Raw genomic sequence first — 22,929 nt, 5'->3', positions numbered from 1 at the left:
TCGCCGGTTCGAAACCCTGGGCTTGCCTGGTCAAGGCATCTATGGGAGTTGAGGCTTCCTGCTCCTCCCCCCCTTCTCTCTCTCCTCTCTCTCTCCTTTCTAAAAATGAATAAATAAATAAATTAATTAAAAAAAGAAAAGAACATTTGGACATAAAAAGGTCTTCGCCTCAATTACATGAGAGAGAGAGGACGTTTATTTCTTTTACCTAAAGGGCCACCATGAAATCTCCTCCCCTCCTCCCAGACTTGGTTCAGATGCTACTCTCTCCGTGGGGTTTTCCCTAATCACCTTAAATCAAAACTGTGACCCTCCTTCCATCCCTCACTCATGATTGTGTTCTCTGCTCTATTTTTCTCGATATTACTTAGCATCATGATACACTACGTTTTATAATTACTTATTTTCCTCTGCCTTTACTAAAACATAAGCTCTGTGGGATAAGGATTTCTGTCTGTCCACCACACTTTCGGCGCCGTGACAGCGCCTGGTCCACAGTAGACACTCAATAAAGGTTTGTCAAATAAATGACCTTGTTGTGCCCAAGCCCTAGAACGACAATGACTTTAGTGATTAACAGATGCAAAGCAGAAGTTCTTGATGATAAGAATGACTACATATTTTACAGCAGGAAGGGAGCCCAGAAGTTTTGATGTTGCCTTTCCTTTATGTTTATGTATCTTTTGGAATGAACATATAGATTTCCTTTCCTAAATACAGGGGTGGGCAAAAGTAGGGTTACAGTTGCGAGTACAGGGAAACACAAGAGTTTACTCTTGCATTGTTCTTTATTTATCATTGTATTTTTTGTCATTGCTACTATTAACCTACTTTGGCCCACCCCTGTATTTTCAGGGATGAGACACATTCTTTTTCTTTGTTTCTTCTTTTACATCTAGAATAGATGTAGGGTAGCCCATCTGGAGAGCAGGATATGATGGCTTTTTTTTTCTTTTTTTTTCAAAATGCTACAGTTTAACCACACCATATGTAAGTTGTGTGAAACGGTGGTATGGAACTGTAGTGAGGCAGTTGTATCTTTAACTAGATCATGAACTTTTTTTTCCTTTCTTCTGAGCTAACAATGATTGAGTTCAGCTCTTTATTTGAAGTGTGTACGTGCGTGCGTGCGTGTGTGCATGCATGTGCATGAGTGTGTGTTGCATCTTTAGCTTAAAAATCTTTCCACATTTCAGCTGAGCTAACAAGGATGGAGTTTAGGTCTTTACCTGAAATGTGTCCTAGTAAATACATGCAAGAAGACCTAATTTGAAAAAGATGCAGAGGCTGTTCCTGGCTACCTCACTCTTCAGCTCTGCTTTCCAGATGTCCTTTGAGGGATAGCTGTTTATTGTTGTTTTGTTGTTGTTGTTGGTGGTGGTGGTGGTGATGGTATTTATACCTTTTTACTATAGTTCTTTGAATCCATCAAACAGTACATTTGGGGAACTTTGGTTTATTTCCCAAATACAAACATTATGAAGCCTGAATTTCTGGTTCTAACCTGGCACCAAGGTCAGAACTAATGGATCCCAGATCAGTTTAGATTCATGGTCCCAACACAAGGGCTATTTGTACTGAATTAACTGGCCAACCTGCTGTGCAGAGGTGGGCACAGAGGAACACTGAGAAACAGACCATTTCAGCACCAGAAAATAACCCATTCAGGAAGTTCTTATCACCATTGTGACCAGAAATATCACCTGAAAATTTTAAGACCCAGCACATGTAAGCTTAGATTACCAACCCCAGATCAAAGGATTATATAACAGAGACAAGGAATGCCTCACCTTCTAAGTATCTGAATTTACGAAACTTCCTGGCTGTAATCTCATAGTAGAATCTCAATTCTGGTCTCTATTAAAAGCTGCAAATAGCCCTGGCCAGATAGCTCAGCTGGTTAGAGCTTTGTTCGGATATGCCAAGGCCGAGGGTTCAAACCCCTGGTCAGGGCACATACAAGAATCAATTAATGAATGCATAAATAAGTGGAACAGCAAACTGACATCTCTCTCTCTCCCTCTCTAAAACCAATTTTAAAAATTATTATTAAGAGGGTTCAGCCCTGGCCGGGTTTCCCAATGGATAGAGTGTCACCCCTGTGTGCTGAGATATCAGGTTTGATACCAGGTCAGGGCACATGAGAAGCAATCAATGGGTACACAACTAAGTAGAACAATGAGTTGATGCTTCTCCTCTTTCTCTCTCCCTTTCTCTCTCTCTCAAATCAATGGAAAAAAATTTTTTTAAGAGTTCACTGTAACTTTCTTGCACTATTTCTGTAGTTTGGGAAATTTTCTTTCAAGTAAGAAAATCAATTAAAGAAGAAAAAACTTCTGCTCTGGGCTAATGAGTTGGGTGCCTCCAGTAGAGGCTGTGCAGGAAGGGGAAATGCCAAATATAATTTTTTTAATGTTTATTTTATTGATTTTAGAGACAGAGGAAGGGAGAGAGTGACAGGAACATCGATCTGTTCCTGTATGTGCCCTGACTGGGGATCGAACTGGCAACCTCTGTGCTTCGGTACGATGCCCTAACCAACTGAGCTATTCAGCCGGGGCGCCAAAGATCATATGCTTGCTTCAGATGAAGTATACTTTACAACGGCCTGAGAGCTGAGGGGAGTGGAAATCCTTCCTCTGCTGCCATCATAAAAAGGCAATGCCGTTTCTGACTGTGCCGTGAGAATCAGACACAACCTCCTCCAACAGCAAATGGCCAAGTCTCCCTCATGTTGGTTAAAATACATGAGGAGAAAAGAAAAAATGTCACAGTTAACTCTTTCCTCCATGCACTGGGAACAGGAACAGAGCAGATAAAATGCCATACACGTAGGAAAGGACTTGAATGCAAGGTGAGGTTTCGCTTTTGGGAGAAACTCTCTTGGCCAGCCCCTGGGAAGACGGGAAGCGCCTGCAGAACTCATAACCGAGGACTTCCTCTAGGTGGGCTCAGCAAGAGCCCAGGGCACTGAGACGGCCCCTACAGGGGGGCCGCTTTAGAGAGGAGAGACAACCAGCACGTGTGCCTCGTTCGTCCTGATCCCACCTCAACACTTATCCCACGATCTTCATTCTTTAAGCCTGCGTGGCCTCCTCCATAAAACAGAATCTAAAGGCTGCCTCACCTACCTCCCTGGGCTGTGGTCACGCCCAAAAGAGAAAAAATGGATCTAAAACATTTTTTTTTAACTATAAGGTACAAGTGACAAACGTTAGGTTCATAATTACAAGATAAATTACATGTTGATGGTCATTATAAAGTGTTCAGGGGGGCAAGCGTGGTCAGCTACATCAGCGCTTTCTACCGGGCATTCGCTGTGTGACCTAGGGCAAGTCCCCTGGCCTCTCTGAGCCTTCGTTTGCTCACTGCAAAGTGGGGTTAACGCTCCCTGCTTAACAAGGTGGCTGTGAAAGTCCACCGGAACAAGTTATATAAAATGTTGGGCACGCGGAGATTTGAATGGATGAGCTTCCTGGCCGTGTCGCTTGGGGAATGAGCTGTGGTCTCAATCAGGGGCCACTTCCTCTACTGATTTGCTTTGTTCCTCAGACTCTCTGTCTGATCTGCTTAATTTTTTTCTAAATCTAAAATGGCTCTAAAAATAGTCTATTTAAAAAATATATATATATATATTAAGAGCATAGAGCAGGGGTCTTCAAACTTTTTACACAGGGGGCCAGTTCACTGTCCCTCAGACCGTTGGAGGGCCGGACTATAAAAAAAACTATGAACAAATCCCTATGCACACTGCACATATCTTATTTTAAAGTAAAAAAAACAAAACGGGAACAAATACAATATTTAAAATAAAAAACAAGTAAATTTAAATCAAGAAACTGACCAATATTTCAATGGGAACTATGGGCCTGCTTTTGGCTAATGAGATGGTCAATGTGCTCCTTTCATTGACCACCAATGAAAGAGGTGCCCCTTCCGGAAGTGCAGCGGGGGGCCGGATAAATGGCCTCAGGGGGCCGCATGTGGCCCGTGGGCCATAGTTTGGGGACCCCTGGCATAGAGTATAGAGGCTGGGAAAGGGGGCACTGGAGCCTGGCTGCTTGGGCCGGGCCCACAGCTCTGCCCTTTCCTCGCTGGGTGACCCGGGGAAACGAGGGACCATCTCTGCTCCAGCGTCCTCCTCTGTAAGCGCTATGTAAACCTTCGCTATTTGTATAAGACAGCGATGGTACTCTTAGACGTTGTACGGGACAGGTCAAGCGCGGCGCTCTGAAACCACCCTCCACACACAGAGACACGGAGGCCCGAGGAGAAAGGTTAAGTGACTCCCCCAAAGCCACTCAGCTAGTGGCTGTCTAACAGCTTTAATTTAAATATGTACATCACAGAGCTAATAAATGAGAGGACCGAGACTTTCAACTATACTTTAAAAAAATATTTGAATATTCTAGAAGTTATTCTGCTCTTCTTCCCCAGGAAAATAGAAAACAACTTTTTGTATATGTGTATTTTTATGTCAGCATGCTATTCCTGGTTCAGCGGGGGAATTCCTTTTTTTTTATTTTTTATTTATTGATTTGAGAGAGAAAGGAACATCCATGTGTGTTCCACTTATCTATACATTCATTAGTTGATTCTCATATGTGCCCTGGCCAGGATCGAACCCCCAACCTTGGCATATGGAGACAACACTGTACCCAACCAAGCAACCCATCCAGGGCCAGGGGGGAAATTTCCTAAAACAATAATATTAGCCATTAAAGTTAAAATCTTAAAAAAAGAGAGAGAGAGAGAAAGAGAGAAATCAACCACCAAAGAGGACTAGGAAAGGCGGGCCGGGACTAGTGAGCGAGCTCCAGGCTGCAGGCTGCTGCGCCCCCTCGACCCACGCTGAGCAACCGGATTGAAACCTGAAAACGGGAGAGCTTCAAGTGCCAGAGCGGATTTGGAAGCTGACCGGAACTGGCACACTAATTCTGCCCCTCCCTGACCTCCGCCCTCTGTCTGCACCCCATTCCTGAATGGCCTGGGCCTTGCCCGGACTCCGTGTAAGTCTTCCTGCGAATTTCAGATGGGGAGTCAGGGGGAGACAGCACACAAATGCCACACTCCCACACCGTGTGTTTCTTTTCATATTCGCTGAATATGAAAGAAGAATAAGAGTTGAGTCTCTCCAAGTCCCTACCTGTACAGGAGCAGAACCAGGTGTGACAGGGCCTGGAGCGCATACAATACAGTGGGCTCTCTGTAGGAAAGGAATGCATGAGTTAACATTAGGTACCAGGCCCTGGAAGAGCTACGTGCAAGAGAAGGGCTCAGAGGTTGAAGCTTAATTTCTGACAAATCCAACTCCGCTCTCAAAGTTGCTGAATTTCCTTCTTTCTTCCGCCTCTTCCTTCCTTCTTCCCTTCCATCCACCTCACTTGCACCTATTGTGCACCAGATGGTTAAACTCATTGTTTAAACTCATTGTTTTATATTCTGATTTTGAAAATTGGACTTCATTCCAATGGGCAGATTTTTATCCAAATTATGATCAATGCATAGGGTTTTCTTGACATAAAGAAATAAAAGGAGGCCCTGGCCGGTTGGCTCAGTGGTAGGGCGTCGGCCTGGCGTACAGAGGTCCTGGGTTTGATTCCTGGCCAGGGCACACAGGAGAAGTGCCCATCTGCTTCTCCACCCCTCCCCCTCTCCTTCCTCTCTGTCTCTCTCTTCCCCTCCCGCAGCCGAGGCTCCATTGGAGCAAAGATGGCCCGGGCGCTGGGGATGGCTCCTTGGCCTCTGCCCCAGGTGCTAGAGTGGCTCTTTTCGTGACAGAGCGATGCCCCAAAGGGGCAGAGCATCGCCCCCTGGTGGGCAGAGCTTTGCCCCTGGTGGGCGTGCCGGGTGGATCCGGGTCAGGTGTATGCGGGAGTCTGTCTGTCTCTCCCCGTTTCCAGCTTCAGAAAAATACACACACACACACACACACACAAAAAAAAGAAATAAAAGGATGGCCCTGGCTGAGTTGGTTAGAGTGTTGTCCCCATATGCCAAGTTGTGGGTGTGATCCTCGGTTGGGGCACATACAAGAATCAACCAATGAATGCATAAATAAGTGGAACCACAAATCGATGGTCCTCTGTCTCTCTCTCACTCTCTCTAAAATCAATCACTCAGTAAGTAACCTGTGGGCGGTAGGTACATAAACATGCTTCGTGGGGCTGCGTGTTAGACTTGGTAGACGGGAGTATAGCTAGAGGCTACAGTTTCTCTTTCCATCTATACACACACCCAGAGGCAGGCCCTTCTATGGTTGGGACATCCAACAAATAAAATAGTGCTTCCAGATCGGAGGGAGAAGGGCTATAATGATCCACAGGAAAGAACATGCTACAGTCATGCATAATTATATAGAATTAATATAATACTTCTACACACACCAGCTGACCTAAAGATCAGATCATCTGATGTAAAGGAGGTTTTATTAAAATCTCCATGAGACAGATTGGGGGACAGAGGCTTAGAGTGACTTGGCGAGGACACAGAGCTACTAACACATAATGCCGGGCTTTGGAGACGGACGCCTAGTTCAGGGCCCCGTCTAATTCAACAGAACGGTGATCTTCGGTTAACATTGCTGCTGATCACTGGCTTGAAGGCCAAAGATGAGGTTGAAAGTCTGATTTTCAACACCTCCCTTTTAATTCTCTTTCCCACAGCACGTCCAGAGGACACAGGGGACACAGGCAGCGACTACACAAAGAGCCCATACACAGCCTAAGTAGAGGCCATTCTGCGGATACTTCTGGGAGTGGGAACTTGTTCCTTGGGGGGCAGGGCGGGGCGGGGAGAGCTCTGGGTTGCTGAAGATCCAGATGAGTCACCCAGAGTCAGTTATCCCATGATTTGCACGATTTCTCACCTCTTCCCTTCCCGTGGGCAGCGATATCAGCCAGCCAGCCAGCCAGCCAGCCAGCCAGCAGCCAGGATTGCATCTGCCCTTCACCGCTGTCCCCAGCAGCCTGCTCAGTCAGGGCCTGGCAGCGAGCCAGGGAGCCTGGAGCGGGAGGGGGGGAGCGTGTGTCTCCCAGCGGCTGTCAGTTTTCCTAGCTGACTCAACTCACCACCCCTTCCTCCCCCACTCCGCACACAGCCTCCAGCCTCCTAACTTTCCATTTCCAGGCCCGGCTGCTGTCTTTCTCGGAAAGGGGCGCACCCCCTCCCACTGCCCCGGGGTGCCCGGTCTGCAGCCCTGGGCAGCCAGCAGAGCGCTAGGGCACCTTGCCAGCTGGCCCAGCGGGGCCCTCTGTCAGGACAATGCAAATCGGCTGTAATGGAGAGTTCGGAATATAGGTCAAGGTGCTCTCGGAAGGGCCCAGGGGAGGATCACCTGACCGGGAGGTGGGTGACTCAGCGGGAAGGGAAGGGGTGGGAGCCGGAATATCCCTGCCCACAGGCCCAGGAGGAGGAGGTCAGGTTGTCTCTGTCTGGCTGGCTGTCAAGGGAAGAAGCAGCGGGAGACAGGAGGAAGGATAAAATGACCTCCAGTGACCTATCTAAGGAGGAACACAAAATGTGCTCCTGAGCAGGCCGGAGCCACACCCAGGTCAAACTGTCTGGGTGCCTGGAAAGACCTCATTCGCCACCTCCCAGGCCACAGAGGGAAATCAGAGGGACACACTGCTCATCACTCCATCGACCCAGCCCCCCCCCAAAAAAAAAAAACCAAAACCACTGGTGTGGCATATAAACACAGCCATCCCTCAGTGGAGGCAATTAGGCCCCTCCTCCAATGAATTCTGCATAGGAAAATGACTAACCCATTTTATTTTACGTCTGCGCCTGGAGACTGCCTGGAGACTCAGGACGGCAGGGGGCCTCCCGGCAAGGGAGCGGCAGGCAGGCGGGGCAGTTGTGAGAATGGCAGCTGCTGGGCCTGAGCCCCACTTCCTCTGGCTCCAGCTGCCGGTTCCCCCAGGCCAAGCAGGGAGTTTCCTGAACCTCGGGGCCTTGGCCGGGCTAGCGGGCCACCCTTGCCCTCCACCTCCCAGCTGCTCCCCACCCTCCGCGGGCAGCGCTTCTGGGACTCCCCGGTTCCGTGAGTCAGCCAGGCTGGAGATAGACAGTGGGCTTCCTTTATTAGACCAGCCTCCTGCCCTACACGCCACAGAGGGAAGCTATAATTACTCGGTGGCCCATCTCCGAGCCCTGAGCCAGACGCCGGACTAGGAGGCATGGGTCCTGACTCCTGCCTTCTAGGGCACCCCGGTTTGAAACAAGAAGAACAGCCAGGGGTTCGGGCCAGTTCCCCAGGACAGATACTTCATGGGGTGTGCTGGGCCTGGACACTGATGGAGATTCTAGAAAAATGGCTAGGTGAGAGCTGCCAGGAGGGCTCTGCTTCTTTCTGAAATGCCTCCCACCTCATCGCCAGTCTTCCTGGAGGCAGGCAGCTCATTGTTGATGTTGGTTTTTAAGAGATAAAGAAGCCTGACCAGGCGTTTGCTCAGTGGATAGAGCATCGGACTGGGGTGCGGAGGACCCAGGTTCGAGACCCTGAGGTTGCCAGCTTGAGTGCGGGCTCATCTGGTTTGAGCACAGGGTCACCAGCTTGGACTCAAGGTCACTGGTTTGAGCAAGAGGTTACTCAGTCTGCTGTAGCCCCACCATCAAGGCACATATGAGAAAGCAATCAATAAACAACTAAGGTGTCGCAACGAAAAACTAATGATTGATGCTTCTCATCTCTCTTCGTTCCTGTCTGTCTGTCCCTCTCTCTAACTCTCTCTCTGTCTCTGTAAAAAAACAAAAACAAAAACAAACAAACAAACAAAAAAACAAGAGAGAGAGAGATAAAGGAAAAGGCAACAAAACATTTTTGGATCCTCGGGACTGTTTCCTATGTAGGCAGACAGACACAAAACCTCAGGCCTATGGAAATGTTTGATACCTGACACTTGAAACAAATAGTTGGCTTTAAAAAGAAAAACAGAACCACATCATTAAAAATAATAGTCAATTGTCATTAATTGTTCAACTTTGAATTCCTTCCTTCCTTCCTTCCTTCCTTCCTTCCTTCCTTCCTTCCTTCCCTTATCCCCTTCCCTTCCCTTCCCTTTCTTTTCCTTTCCTTTCCCTTTCTTTCCTTCCTTCCTTCTGGCATACATTTATTCCACTCACTCAACAAATATTTGTTGAGCTGCTACTCTGGGCCAGGTATACTTTAGGCACTAGGAATAAGTGAGTGCTAAACCAATTACAACACAGACAGAAGTAAGCAAAGACTCTTGTCCTTCTGAGTCAATAACAGACACAATAATAAGTCAATTATATGGTATGTTCAAAATAAGTGTGATAAGAGAAAAAACAGTGCAGAGTGAAGGGAATTGTTGGTACAGGAGGAATTCACAAACATCCTGCGGCGCTTGAGAACAGTTTGTAGGTCTGATGTCTCTCGCAATGAGAAAGTTACATGTGACGAGAGTAAACTTATATTTAAAAATCCTCTAAGCTTTGTTTATAACCAAAATGTAGGTGCATCTTAAACATATTTGATAGGCAATGAGAAGTAAAAGTGCCATGGCATTTGACCCTGCCTCTGGTTACGGGCCAGTGAAGAGACACTTCCTACAAGGCTTTATTAGACACTTAAAATAGAGCGGTTAAGGGCTCGGGTGCCAGGTGCCAGGGCTCAGGTCCTGGCTCCCTCATTTACCACGTGTGTGATTCTGGGAAGGATACTTTCTCTCAGTTCCCCATCTTTTTTTTTTTTTTTTTTTTTTCATTTTTCTGAAGCTGGAAACAGGGAGAGACAGTCAGACAGACTCCCGCATGCGCCCGACCGGGATCCACCCGGCACGCCCACCATGGGGCGGCGCTCTGCCCACCAGGGGGCGATGCTCTGCCCATCCTGGGCGTCGCCATATTGCGACCAGAGCCACTCTAGCGCCTGGGGCAGAGGCCGAGGAGCCATCCCCAGCGCCCGGGCCATCTTTGCTCCAATGGAGCCTTGGCTGCGGGAGGGGAAGAGAGAGACAGAGAGGAAAGCGCGGCGGAGGGGTGGAGAAGCAAATGGGCGCTTCTCCTGTGTGCCCTGGCCGGGAATCGAACCCGGGTCCTCCGCACTCTAGGCCGACGCTCTACCGCTGAGCCAACCGGCCAGGGCCAGTTCCCCATCTTTTATATGGGGTAAGATAGAGCTTTGTTATAGGGTGTCTGGAATGATTAAGTGAGCTATCAAAAGTAAAGGTCTTAGTTAGCGTAGCACCTGGCACATAGTAAACACTCAGTAAATGTTACCTACTGCTATTTGTATGATGACAGTGATGATAATGATGAGGTATCAAGTGGGGTACTGGGGACCCAGAGCTGAACAAGACAGTGACATGGTCCCAATTGGAAGAGGGTGTGCAATCATGTGCTTCTTTAAATCCTCACAGCCCCCTTGCAGAGGTGATCCTCACTGTCCCAGTGACCATTGTAAACCATACTTGGATAGCCAATGAAAAGGAACAGACCACAATGGAGCACACTGTTTGATAACACTTCGGTCAGAAAAACTTAAGAGGTCTGATGATTCCAGGTGTCAAAAAGAATGGGTCAATAGGACCTGCATACGTTTGTTGTTGGTGGGATTATACATTGCTACATTCACATAGTTTTCCCATAGGAGACATGGGCAAGAACGTTCAGCTCAGGGCCCCGGCCAGGCAGCTCAGTTGGTTAGAGTGTCATCCCGAGACACGAAGGTTGCGGGTTTGACCCCCTGTCAGGGCACATAACAAGAATCAACCAACAAACATATAAATAAGTGGAACCACAAATCAATGTTTCTCTCTCTTTCTCTTCGTCTCTCTCTAAAAACAATCAGTAAATATAAATTTTTAAAGAAGAATGTTCAAGTTCAGCACATTGCCAGTGGTGGAAAGCTGGTCACGACTCAAGTGTTTGCTGACGGGAATGACTCAACCCGTGTGGTGTGGAACATAATGGACAGAACTAGGGTGTCATAGTGAAAATAAATGGACCATAGCTCCGTGCTACGGTACGGATGAATGTTACCAACAGAACAGTATGAGAAGAAAGATATTCCAGAAGGCTACAGGCAGCAAGATGTTCTCCGAAGTAAGGTCAAAACAACAAAATCTGAACAACATGCCTTTTAGAAAAATATATTAAGTACAATCTTTTTTTGTTTGTTTGTTTTTTGGAAAAGCAAAGGCATGGGAGACTCAAGATTCAAGATGGAGTGAGGGAGGCAATTTGATGGGAAGGCAGGACCACAGGGAAAGAACTGAGTGGTGGGGTCACAGGTGTTTCCTATATTACAAATAAATACGTAAACAAATAAGCAAAGCACAGCCAGAGGCATGTTGTGTAATGTCCAACTGAAGAGGAAAGAATGTCACGGATCAAAGACTATGAATAATCCTGTGTGCTTGGGTTCAATAAAGAAGAAAACACAGGCCTCCTCTTGGGACTGATATGAAACACACCTCGGAAGGGCATGGGCGCGTCAACGCAGGGGGTGGATCAGAGCGGCTGGAGAGGGCGAGGGTGTGTGTTCCCAGCCGGAGCAGGCAGAGTTGGCCCTGCAGGTGGAGACCTCTTCATCAGTCACATGCTGCCCTGTAAGTTCAGAACCTGCGGTCAGTGGCGGGGGGTCACTGGCTGGGGTCGGGATAGTGGCTGTGGGAGAGCCCTGTTCAGGCTGCAGGTCTCTCATTGGGGTGGCCGGCCCTGGGTGGCCTCTCCTTGGGGTCTTCCCTAGGCCTGCCCCTGGCACTTCCCGCGGGACAGACCTCCGGTTCCTGTGTGTGGTGTTCTTTCTCAGGCGGGACCAGCCCGGCCCGGCCCTGACCGGGGTGATGCTGGGTGTTTGCAGGGAGAGTCCTGTTCTAGCCGGGAGTCCTGGGCACCACCCACCCAGAGAAGTTTAGTCAGAAACCCACAGTCCTCGCCATCTTCTAGCTCCTGCTCTTCGGGGAGTTCAAGAGGAGGGCCCTCAGACAGCTGAGCTGCCTGCTGTCCCGGCCAGGGACCACAGGCGAGGGGCTGGGCCGCTGGGGCTGGCCCCAGGCAGAGGAACACTTGGTTAGGCCCAGTTGATGGACGGAACTAACTGGGCCTCTCAGAGGCACTTGGAGGGCAGTCCCAACTTTGTGCTCCTGCGGGTGGGGGCAGGGTTTTCAGGGCTCTGGGGGCTGCTGACCTGCCCCTTACCTCCATGCCCAGAACAATCACCATGGTTACCTCCAGAAACTGGTGTCAGGAAGACCCCACATCAGATCCAGAGCTGGGCAGTTTCTAGCTTAATTCTCTACACCCAGCTTTCTATCTCTCCAGTTGGGGCCGCGAGATTGCCTTTGCCTGACGTAAAGGCATCATCAGTGAGGCCTGCCTGGCATAATAGGGAACTAAATGCGTCTCAAACAGAAAAGTATGATCCATTCATACCAGAACATAAGCCCCCAGAGGGCAGGGACCATATGGGATGCCCTCCATGCTATGCTCCCACAAGCAAGGACAGTGCGTGGCACATAGTAGGTGCTCAACAAAAACAGCTCAGGGTGAAAAGAATGACGATGATAATTATGAACACGAGCTGCATCTCCGCTGTGCGCCTGGCCTAGGGCAGAAAGCTTTCCATAGATCATTTCCTTTCAGCGTCACGGCAACCCAGGGGGGCGGGTTCCAGTATTATTCCCATGCCGCAGGGGAGCTCCTGTGTTTCGGGGACCTTAGCTGATTTCCCCAAGGTGACCCAGCTAGTGGAGTAGGTAGGTTGTTGCCCACAGGCCATGAATTAGGGGCGTCGGAGAGGCTCGCCACCCCAATGCGGAGCACAGTCGGCCTCGGTGTGTCACAGGCCACCATGGGAACCACCGGATTTTGACACCCTTTTTTTTTTTATCATTCAAGACTCTAATAATAAAGGGTCGATCCTCCAGAAAACCGATAAACCTAAATTTCTAATCGAGGGAGGATCTGGCCTACCTGTTTGCTCTCTGAGTGCGGACAATAGGGCTCTTTTGTAGGGATGAGGTTATGGGGGTGAGCGGAGGTTACACGTGGCAGATGGGGGGTTGTTAGGAAGGGGGCTGAGAAAGGGTCCAAGATGCATGTTGACTGTTTTCTTGGGGAGTGGCCTAGGGCTTTAGGAGGGCTGATGGGTGTTTGGGCCCTCCAGTCACCCTCACTGGGGTGAGGGGGGGCTGTTACAGAGCAGCCAAAGGCCCCTGGAAGGTGAAAGAGCTCTAGGACAAAAGGGGCAGGGGTCCCAATAATCTGGCGTTATCAAAGGGAGGCTTGCCTTCGTGTTAGGATTTTTATGAAAAAAAATATATACTCAGATATGGCTCATATAGCTACCAGTATATTTCAACAACTGAAAAGCTACATGAAAAACAGGGTTGGAGGAAGGTCGCAGAAAGGTCACGGGCTGGACTCTCCAACAACACAGCACCGCTTCCAAGGCTGCGCATCCGCGCCAGGCCGCTGCTCTCCAGGGCTGGACTGATTTACTGGAGAAGAAGGGGGCCCAGGCCTTCCCAGGGCACGCGGGCCAATGAGCCCCAGCCGCAGCCGATGGGGGGAGTGTTTGCCTTTGCAGTTGGCAGCATCTCCCTGCCTGGGAGCCTTCCTCCAGAGAGGCTCATTATGCAGTTTGGTCACATGCCCTATGCATTTTAATGAATGAGTCAGGGGACAGACTCAATTTGAAAGAGGAATTGCAGCTCTCAGGCTGGGTGAAGGGCTCTCAGGGGATGATGCTCTGGCAGCTTGGAGGGTACGGGGAGAGGCCAGGAGGAAGTGATTTCCATTTAGAAAAAAAGAAGGGAAGGTCTGGAGAAGAAAGGTCAAAAGGAAGGAAGGAAGGAGGGAAGGGATGGATGGAAGGAGACAGAGGAAGGAAGGGAGGGAGGGAGCCAGAGAAGGAGGGAGGAGGGAGGGAGGGAAGGAGGGAGACAGGCAGGGAGGAAGGGAGGGAGGGAGAGTGAGAGGAAGGAAGGAAGGAAGGAAGGAAGGAAGGAAGGAAGGAAGGAAGGAAGGAAGGAAGGAAGGAAAGGAAGGAGGGAGAGAGGGAAACAGGAAGGGAAAGAGGGAGAGTGGGAGGAAGGAAAGAAGGAAGGAAGGAAGGGAGGAAGGAAGGAAGGGAGGAAGGAGAAAGGAGGAGGGAGGAGAAATGGGGGCAGAAAGAACAGCTGAGAATCAGCAAGCTCTGGAACAGACAGAAGCTACCTGTCAGACACTCCCTTCCTCTTTTGTTTGTCACTGTTTACTCCAAACACGGAGTGCCAGGCACTGCACTCAGCATGACAGTTACAAGACAGATGAGACCGAGTCCTTGCCCAAAAGGAGTTTGCAGAGAACACCATCAGTGTGCCACATCAGGGTAACTGTCACAGGGATCGAATTTGGGAGGTAGGGTGGGCCAAAGGGGGCGGTGTTCACCTCCCCCCCCCCACCCCATGCGTCCACCCACAGGAAGGTGGGATCCCCCCCCCATGGACAAGGCCAGCCCTCCCACAAGCACACCCCACGTGCAGACGCCCCACGTGCAGACGCCCCACGTGCAGACGCCCCATGTGCAGACGTGGGTTGAGTGCTCCCACAGTATCTCATCGAGCCCTGGCAACATTCCCACGGGGCAGATCCTGTGACTGTCGCATTTTTCACAGATGAGGAAACTGAAGCAGAGAGAGAGCAGCCTGCCCCAGGTCACCCGGCGATTTGAACCCAGGGCCGTCTGACTGCACAGCCCTTGGCAGCTCGGCCCAATACCGTCAGCCAGCCGCTGAACAGGGAATGCTGGGGAAGGCCTTTCCCATCCCAGGCTTCCTTCCAAGAACACTCTGAACCCCCAGGAGGAAGAGGTTGGTGTGAATCCACATGCAGTCAGCGCCAGCCGGCCGGGAGCGGATCTGAAACCCGGCGGAGGGGGCCGTGTGAGCCGAAGAGCCCAAGGGCACAGGAGAGGAAGGAAGCTCCGCCCGGACTGCGGTCAGTGGGGGCTGCGTGCCTGTTCCCAGCCTCCGCACCGCAAAACACAGGACAGCAGACGCTCAGCAAATGAGTGTGTGGGAGCCAGAGACTTGACCCTTAGATGGCAGGCGGGCAGGCTGTGCCACCAAATTACTCAACAAAGCCACCTCGCCTTTGAACTTTGAGCCAGGCTCTGCTGGAACAGGGCGTGAGGGTGGGGGGCGGGGTGGAGATGGGAGGGGGTGTCGCTCCCCGCTGTGAAGAGGATGTCTACTATCCCCCCCCCCCCAAGTGGGAGAACAGCACCTGGGAAGAAGCCAAGAACTGAACAGCCGCCGCACCCCCCACACCCTCGTGAATTTCTACGGGGGGGGGAAGCAAGAGCAACAGCACACAGGCACAGCCCGCGCCCGCAGCCGCTCGGCGCTGGGGAGAACAGCAAGGCCACCTGCCATGATCCGACCGTACACGAGGCAGCCAGCTTTGGCTGAGGGATCACTACGTGCCAGAGCTGTCACACACATTATCCCCTGGAACACCACCCCCCCACACCGCCTCCCTGTGAGGCCGCTACTGTCGTTCTGCCCGTTTTACCCGGGAAGAGGCTGCTGGCCAGAGAGATGAAGAACTCGCCAAGGTCACGTGCTTTCCCCGGCTTCTGGTTTTCCACCAGGAGGGACTTTCCCTAAACACGCTTTTCGATCTTGACTCTCACTGCCTATGGCAATGGAATGACTGATTTGGTAGGGAGCCGTGGGAAGGCCGTCTGTCCATCAGTCCGTCCCTCAGTCCGTGGGGATCTGCTCTGCTGCAGCCTTCCAGGCTCACTGAGGCTCTGTTCTCACACTAAGCGACGCCCCTCGTGCTTACTCTAGGGATAATTCGGGTGGCTCTCTGCCATTCCTTTGTCCTTTCCCCAACGTGTTCAGAACCTGGCTGGGGGGCCAGGGTGTGGCTGTTTTGGTGGAAAGCTCTTTGGAGATCCCAACACACCCCCCCTTGGGTGGCTCCTGAGCGCTCCAGCCAAGCCGCCCCCATCTAACCGGAGGATTCTGCTCTTCCTCCTCTGCATCTTGGCAGAGGGTCCTCTTGGCTCCTGGTTCAATGCCCCTTGGGAGAAGTCAGCCCTGCAACTCACACTGCCTCCTCTCCTCCCTCCACCGCCTTTTTTTTTTGGACTGGCATTTTTTTTTTCTGGGACGAGGAAAACTAAGTCATGTACCCCGCTTCTCAGTGCAAAGGGAATCAGTCCATCCTGTGGGTGTTCCTGGGGAGGCAGCGTCTTGGCCTACGTACAGCTCTGTCTTTCCCTTGCCACCTGGCAGGGCATCCACAAGGAGTACTTGACCCGCCAGACGGCTGCCAGGCCAGACAGCTTACTCCGGAACAAACCCGGGCAGCGGCTCCAAACCCCACGTCCGGCCCTGAACCCACGCCCCGTATGCCCCAGCTTCCAGTGCCAGTGCGTGGCCAGGGCATTCAGAGCCCGTGTGCCCTCTGGGGGACTGTGGGTCCAGTCTGCGTTCCTTTGCTCTGTGACTGAGGGCAAAATCTTGACCTGCTCTGTGCTTTGATTTCCTCATCTATAAAATGGGCACATAACACCTGTACTCTGTCTCACAGGACTGCTATGAGATGACGTATGGAGAACCTATTTCAAAAGGGGGTAAAATCTACTGCAAAAACAGAAAGGAATTATCATTTTATGAGTTTCAATAATGTTCCCAAAGGCGTACGAAGCATTTAGAACAAGCACCATCAGTTGGTCAGTTGTGTCACCAGAACTGTGACATGCTCAACCCTCTCCGCAGTTTCTCTCAAAGGAACCAGCCCTGCCCCCACCCTCTCAGTCCAGGTAGATGCAGTGACACCAGCCAAACCAGAGAAGGGCCTCTCATTCTCCCTGACCACAGTGATTGCTTCGGGGATGGTCATTTGACCCAGTCAGGGTCCATGAGATGAGACTTCTGCTGGTCCTTCTGAGAATGACATTCTGTCTGGAGTTCCTGAAAGGTCACTGGTGCTGTCATCTTGTTCCCACATGCAACCCAAGAGTAGAGTTGAAACCCAAAAGTGGGAAAGAAAACAAGTCCTGATTTCGACATCTGAACCTTGAACCCAGCCATGTCCACCTAGGAGACTGTGATTTATAATAAGAAATACACATCTGGTATTCACTCATAGTTCCTGGTTCAAGCTCCCAAAACCCTTGTTATGTGAATGAGGTGTGTTTGGAAAGCACCTAAGTATGGAGCTCTTTGCCAGGAGAACAGCCCTCCACCCCCCGACTTCCAGGGAGGGGAGAGGGACTAGAGAATAAGTCCAGTCACCAATGGGCAATGATTTAATCAGTCATGCTATGAAGGGAACCTCTATCAAAAAACCCAGAACAGACCCTGGCTGTCTGGCCCAGTGGTAGAGTGTTGGCCCAGCGTGTGGAAGTCCCAGGTTCGATTCCCGACCAGGGCACACAGGAGAAGCACCCATCTGCTTCTCCACCCCTCCCCCTCTCCTTCCTCTCTGTCTCTCTCTTCCCCTCCCGCAGCCAAGGTTCCACTGGAGCAAAGTTGGCCCGAGTGCTGAGGACGGGCTCCATGGCCTCTGCCTCAGATGCTAGAATGGCTCCAGCAGCTGCGGAGCAACGCCCCAGATGGGCAGAGCATCGCCCCTGGAGGCATGCTGGGTGGATCCTGGTCGGGCACATGTGGGAGTCTGTCTGACTGCCTCCCCACTTCTCATTTTGGAAAAATACAAAAAAACAAATAAACAAACAACAAAAAAAGAACAAAGGTCTGGGGAGAGCTTCTGGGTTAGAGATTTAGAAGGGCACGGTGGACGCTCCTTCACCTCTCCCTAAACCTTGCCCTGCGTGCCTCTGCCATCTGGCTGTTCCTGGTATATATCCTTTTATCATAAACCAGGAATCCAGTAAGTGAAACATTTCTGAGTTCTTTGAGCCTCTCCAGCAAATTAATCAAACCCAAGGTGAGGATTGTGGGAACCTCTGACTTATAGCCGATCTCCGGGAGGCACAGGTGACAATCCAGACTTGCAATTGGATTGTGAGGGGGTGGGGAGGGGGATACAGTCTGGTAGGACCAAGCTCTTAATTGGCAAGATCTGACACTTTCTCTGGGTAGGTAGTGTCAGGATTGAGTTGGATTGCAGGACACCCAGCTGCTGTCTCAGAGGATTCCTTGGTGACACAGAACCCCTTTCCCTTCCTGCCTACATTGGAAATCGGGTGCAAAACCCTCTTACCAGCCACCCCTGGAATTTTCACCTTAAGGCAGGGGTCCCCAAACTTTTTACACAGGGGGCCAGTTCACTGTCCCTCAGACCATTGGAGGGCCGGACTATAAAAAAAACTATGAACAAATCCCTATGCACACTGCACATGTCTTATTTTAAAGTAAAAAAACCAAAACGGGAACAAATACAATATTTTAAATAAAGAACATGTAAATTTAAATCAATAAACTGACCAGTATTTCAATGGGAACTATGCTCCTCTCACTGACCACCAATGAAAGAGGTGCCCCTTCCGGAAGTGCAGTGGGGGCCGGATAAATGGCCTCAGGGGGCCGCATGCGGCCCGCGGGCCGTAGTTTGGGGACCCCTGCCTTAAGGTGAGACTCCAAATTCCCTTTTCAATCAAAGGCATCTTAGGCTGGACTCTCCGCCCCTTGCTACTAAGAATATCCCAATGGATACAACATATCTGATTTAACCTTTCCAACAACTGTGAGGTAAAAACTGTAACACCCCCCCCCACCCACACACACACACACTTTACAGATGAGGAAGAAAAGTGAGGCACAGAGAAGCTATGTGATGTCAGTGGTGGAGCTGGAATCTGAATCCACGCCACAAGGACTTGGGAATGACCTTGAGTCTCATACTCAGAGGTCCGCCACACACCTCGGTCAGCAGTGAGAGCAACGACTGGGAGTGGGGAGCCCGGGTTCCCCTGCAGCCGGGGGTCAAGGGAGGACATGCTTCACCGGTGTGTTCTGTCCCAGGGGCCCTCTTCCCAGGAGAGAAACACCAACAGAAGGAGGCGCTCCATCAGCTCTCGTAGGGTTGAAGCTTGATGTCAAGGGCCAGGGGGGCTCACAATGGTCTAACATCTTCTTCCAGGGACCGATGTTTCACTGTCTACTGGTTAGGGTTCTCTTTTCTCTGAGGATCCTGGGCTCTGGTAAAAACGCAAATATATCTCATGCCTCCCAGGGCTTAGGACCTGCGCCACAGGGCAGCAGGTGCATGGCGGGGAACGGTGGATGGTGAAGGTGACACGCTGGAAGGAGAAAAGGGACAGCTGAGGACCGGGCCTCACTCAGCCATCTGACCGAAGTGTCAGCTGGTTCAGTGAGCAAGTCAGCCATAAAAGCTTGAAAATGCGATAAACAATAAAATTATCTGGGACTTACTTCATTCACACTAACACGGGGAAGGGCAACATGGGTGGAGATATGGATGAAATAAGATGGGCCGTGAGCTGATCATTGCGGAGGCCAGGGTATGAGCGCCTAAGGGTTTATTCTGTCTGCTTGAGTACATGTTTGAAACTTCCCATCGTGATTTTTAAAAGTATGACGAATAGTCTACACAACAACATTTTGTGCTTTATTTGTTGCAAAGCCCCTTATGCATCTTGCATGCACCTCATAGATGGTTTTTTTTTTCCCCTCCATTTGAAAGATGGTAAAACTGAGGCTCAGAGAGGCTAAGTGTTTGAGGCCAGGGGGAATGGAGAGGTGAACATGGGTCCTCCAACTCCTGCATTCCAAGGTGAGTCTGGGGCAGAGCGGCAGCAGAAACAGGCTGGGCAGCCCCTGCTGGCCGGGTCCACCTGGCAGGGGGGGGGGCCAGGCGAGCCAGTCCTGTCCACTTCCCAGTCTTGCCTGGAGGCGGCCGAGCCTGACTGGTGGGGCGCGGGGGGTCGCTGAGTGCACACAAGAAGGCGCCCAGACACCGACTTCACGGGTTCCTTGGCAGTTAAGGGAACACGGAGTCTAGCTCAGCGGGCTCTGGACCCTTTCAGGGGCATCCCGAGGACGGCTGCGTGAACATGTGGGTCTGATAAAGGGAGACCCACGTGGGCCTCCCTGCCCCCTTCCCCACGACCGTTTCCTCCCCCACCCTTGAAGCTGTGCGTGTGGCTGGTCTTCCCTCTTCTTTCCTCCCCGACATGTGGATTCCCAGCTCCGATTTCAAACCCAATTGCTCCTCTGCTATAAACTCCCCAAAGCTCTCAATTTCCTTTTTCCATTGCTCATTCTTTCCTAAAGTGCATGAAAAGCCTCTCGCAGCTCTGTTCCAATTTCCTTGTTTATGAAAGAAGGGCGAGGAGAAGGGCGGTTTCAGTGATCAAAGTTAAGCGAGGCCTGATGCTGTCCCGAGGGGGACACACCTCAGGAGCCTGGGAGATCGGGACCCACCAGGTCCGAGAACAAATCGCAGGGAAACCCCGATTCCCTGCCTACACTTGTCCTGCAGGAGCCCCGATACAGGGCCATCTGCTCCCTTCTGCCGGCTGAAATGTCCTTTCTGAAAGTCACTCATGGAATAGGGGGAAAAAAACAAAGGCGTAATTCCCAGAAGGTTATGGCCGAGGAGCAGTGTGTTGGCTGGGAAGGGAGGAACTGGTCTGAGCCTGCTCCTTAGCCCTTGGCCATGTATTTCTTCACGATCATGCCTGCGACTTACCCCTTACAGGCAGACAGAGGCCAGCCCTCAGCCCTAAATCCCTGGACACCTCAGCCTCCCTCGGAGGCAAAGGAAAGATGGTTTGAGTACATCATCAGAGGCCTGGGGGACAGAGGGTCCTGACCCCAGACCTGCAGGTACCTTCTGGAGCCCAGCAGATGACACGAACGGCCCGAGGGGGCCGAGGGGGCCGAATAAGGCGACAGGAGGCAGCTGACACGGGTCTCAGCAGGAGGGGCAAAGGTCAAAGGTCGGGAGGTAGTGGCGGCCGGGCAGCCATCGACAGGCCAACAGACAGGCCGGCAGGCAGCTGGCTGGTTACTGTTGTGGAAGAATGTGACCCCTGGGCTGTGAGATCATCCGCATGTATCCAGAGACGTGGCGATCGGCCACGTATAGGAAGTCTCCCAACTTGGGAACACATTTAAACGTGAAAGCTCGCAAAGACTGACAGGAGCTGAATCCAGATCTGCCTAGCAGTCCGAGTTCACCGGACAGCCCTGTCTGCAACCCGACGGAGGAGAGGAGGGCGTGGGTCCCCTCCACCCGCCTTCCCCTGCGGCAGAAGGTGCTGGGACAGGAGGCTGGGGGGGGGGGCTCGGATGGAACCCCAGCCTGAGAGGCCTTTGAGGAAGTCAGGCTGCTGGCGGTGCCCAGGCTCATAAAACCCGTCCAGGCTTCCGTGACTTTATCTCGGGGTATCCGCTGCCATCTGGGTCCTTAACAACAGCTCCCCCTCCACCCCCTCCAGAGATTCCCCTCCACTCCGAGGCCAGTGCATGCGGCCCATTCAGAACTTTGTCGCTGGATGAGGCCAAGACCACTCACTGGCCACCTTCCAAACAACTCAAAATGCACCTGCTCATCGCAGAATGAAGCGACCCCTTCTCTGCTTCTGTCCTTGACAACATCATGACCAGTAACTCTGCATACGTAAGGGGCTCCTTCTGTGCTTCCCCTCCCCCCCCAAAAAAAACCCCTACTGTGCTTCAAGGACAGCTGCTGTTTCTCATCTCTGCGTGAGAGGGAGAGGTAAGAGGGAAACTAAGGCACAGAGTCGGGAGCACTTTGCCTAAAGACTCTTTCCTTTGGCAGGACTCTTGATGAGCTGGCAGAACTGTGCACTGAGCTATTTGGAAAAGTTTCGGGTGCCTTCCTGACTCCTACGTAATCAGAATAAGTAGCACTTCCTTACGGGGGTGCCGTAGAGCGCAGAGAGAGAGAGAGAGAGAGAGAGACGAAGGGGGGTGTCTCGGCGGAGGGTGATCATCTGATGGTTTCCCCTGGCATCACCTTGACTCTGCTCCTTCGAGTCTTTTAGACTCTCGTTTCCCTAGGCGCCAGGAATGAGCTGGGCCGGTGGGAGGGGACCGCTAGAGGAGACATCTCAGAGGAAGGGAGAGTGCATTGCACAAGTGGCTTCCTCCAGGAGGGTGTGTGCGTGAACCTTTGGGGGGGTGTGTGATATGTACGCTTAATTGGTTGCAAGCCATGTTGGGAGGAGACATATTGTTTCTATGCTTCAGGAAATACAGCACACTCCTAAGAGAAAGAAGCTTTATGATTCCAGTCTCTCTCTCTCTCTCTCTCTCTCTCTCTCTCTCTCTCTTGCTCGCTCCCACCTCCCCAATACATCTGCTCTCTGTTTAATCAATGTATATTTACTGAGGGCCTCCTCAGTGTCTGGCATTGTGGTATGCACTGAGGTGACATCCATGAGCAAGAAAGACCCTGTCCTGGTCCTCGGGGGGGGGGGACACAGTTAAAAGGGGGTGGACAAGTGAATGGGAAACTGCAATTCGGGGGGGGATGTTAAACACGTAGGTACGGGGAGGTGGCCGTGGAGAGGGCATGCAGAGGACAACGGGGAAGTGTCACCTGAGAGGCGGGGGGGGGGGGGGAGTGCAGGAACGTATTCGGGAAGGAGTGAGGTCTCAGATCTGAAGGACGAGTGGGAAGTACACAAGAAAAAGGAAAAGTGGGTGTTTCAGGCAGCGGAAGCCGCTCAGACAAAGATCTGGAGATTGGATTCCCTCTAGCACTTGATGAAAATATGCTGTTTGAGCAAAGGCAAGTTTCATCCTAGGGAGGACCTCAGGAGCCAAGTATGGAACTGTGAAAAAAAACAACAACAACCCGTTCCAAAAATGGAGTCACTTGTGCTAAGCCTCACACCAGCAAACCAGGACTGAACTGGAGTTTCAGTCTCTCTGGGGAACGTGGCCGCTAACCAGTCCCTGGCCAGCACGAGTGAGGTCATCTACATGACAGACCCCAGATCTTCCT

At 51.3% G+C, this 22,929-nt stretch overlaps 1 protein-coding gene and 1 non-coding gene across 2 annotated transcripts in view; both read right to left on the bottom strand.

Annotated features, from left to right (window-relative positions):
* CHD9 (chromodomain helicase DNA binding protein 9) overlaps positions 1–22,929 on the bottom strand; it is a 169,597-nt gene that overhangs the window by 127,993 nt on the left and 18,675 nt on the right. The window lies entirely within an intron of this gene.
* TRNAS-AGA (transfer RNA serine (anticodon AGA)) lies at positions 10,036–10,111 on the bottom strand. Its single transcript has one exon. It is a non-coding gene; the product is annotated as a tRNA-Ser (tRNA).

The sequence above is a fragment of the Saccopteryx leptura genome, chromosome 9 (assembly GCF_036850995.1).
Source record: "Saccopteryx leptura isolate mSacLep1 chromosome 9, mSacLep1_pri_phased_curated, whole genome shotgun sequence".
Classification (NCBI taxonomy): domain Eukaryota; kingdom Metazoa; phylum Chordata; class Mammalia; order Chiroptera; family Emballonuridae; genus Saccopteryx; species Saccopteryx leptura.
Note: the sequence above shows the minus strand (reverse complement) of the source record. Positions and strands in the feature narration are given on the sequence as shown.